Source organism: Perkinsus marinus (genome assembly GCF_000006405.1).
Source record: "Perkinsus marinus ATCC 50983 genomic scaffold scf_1104296964156, whole genome shotgun sequence".
Lineage (NCBI taxonomy): Eukaryota > Perkinsozoa > Perkinsida > Perkinsidae > Perkinsus > Perkinsus marinus.
Genome location: NW_003204788.1, coordinates 13,301 through 15,129, shown reverse-complemented (window position 1 = coordinate 15,129; position 1,829 = coordinate 13,301).

Here is a 1,829-nt window from a genome sequence, read left to right as displayed (position 1 = left end):
ACACCAACCTGTGATCCTGCTGGGGTGGTACTGCTGTCGGGGGCGGCCCCATGCTTTGGAACTGCTCAAAGACTCAAATTCTACCCATACCACCAACATCCCGCTACCTCGTAGGGGACATCCCATTGTGTTTGACCCGTTCGGGAATTATGATAATAATACCGCCCATCCGACTGACTTAAATACCTTCATAGAAAATTTCCAATAATGGAGTTCCACCCGTTATGTAAAAAACACATTTCACATTTCACTTCGCGAAAAACGGGTGTAACTCCAAAATATTAATGAATATAAAGTATTGCCAATACAAGATATAAACTTTATCTTATCGAACTATACCACAGTGTAAAAGCACGAACATAACTACTAAGTTGAAGAGAACTAATATCAGACCTCCTGTAGAAGCTACCGAGAAAGGTCCCCAGCGTTTCCAGGTCGAATTATTTCTTCACCACAAATTTAAATTTCCCTTTTTCGTTAACATTTTACCCACAGAAGACATCTAGGAGGTCAATTTCGTCGGTAAGAAATTAGTTTGGCTTGAAAATGTTGTAGCAATCAAATGAGTTCATTTCAGATCAGTGACAACAGCATCAAAAACACGATTCTCCCGCCCCCTTATGATACTACTCTGTCCAATCTCCCGCTTGTCTAGGTTGAGCCGCAGGTGTTGGTACCGGCTGATTAACGAGTGGTGACACTTGAGTGGTGACACCGGTGCTCACCGTAATTCGCTGACCGTAACCCCCGGTCGACGTTGGTCCAGGGCCGTAGCCACTATCATTGGAGAACCGATTGGAAGGCTGCTGCTGCTGTGAGCGCGGCACGTCCATATCCTGTCTATGCGCGTCCCTGAATGCATAATCGTCCGTCTCTGCGGGAGAAAAATTCACATTCTCGTAGAAGTAGCATTAAAAATAGTTAGAGTACGGTCGAACGATTATGCGGAATGTAGTGCATGGAGTCAAGGGTTAAATCGATCTGAGACGCTTTCAGAAAGGACGAGTTTCGGGTAATATAGAACAAAAACTCCTCCGCCGAAAAACTTCGCTCCGCTTATCACCTTTGTTCTCGCGTCTCCGCACATTTTACTGCTACCGGGCGATCATTATTGGGGAAGGTGAACTTCTCATTCAATGCATCGATTGCCCGGAGGCCGTCAGATTTCTTCGAGAACCTACGACCCGGGTTCCAACCCCAGCGGGTCCATTTTTACTCCATAATTATCACCTCACAAATGCAGCTCTATTTCCTCCTGGCCGTCTCGGCTGAATACAGTAGGCTTCTGTCACCGTACCATATCTGAAATACCATAACATTCCCATCACTAAATCGGTGCATGAATGCAACGTCGTACTGACTAAAAACTCTCTTCAGCTCGGCATCGTCAACATCAGCGGGCACCTGAAATGAGTTTTCCTCGAAAAATAAATATCGAATTTAATCATTGCTAAACTCGTATTTGAATTCTCCAATGTGAAGTGATCGAAATTTGAAACTATTTTGTGGACGAGAGAAACCCTGCAGTGACTTGCATATCTTAAGGTCGAGCTAGAAAGATACAAAGTAGGTCCAGATCAGGTACTGGTCTACCACGCATGGAAGCATCCAGGAACCTATAATGTTCCCCCGGAGGGTAGGGAATTCATTTTGAATCTTCCACGTATGGCTAGTAACACATTCTTCAATCAGTTTCCCATGTAAATGTCATCATCACATTAGGAACATTTTCCCCACTGTCCTCAAACCCTGGGCGGTTATCTCTCAAAATTACATGGGTCCATGTGCACTATCACAAATAGCAAGCCCTTTTCCCATATAAATGTCAT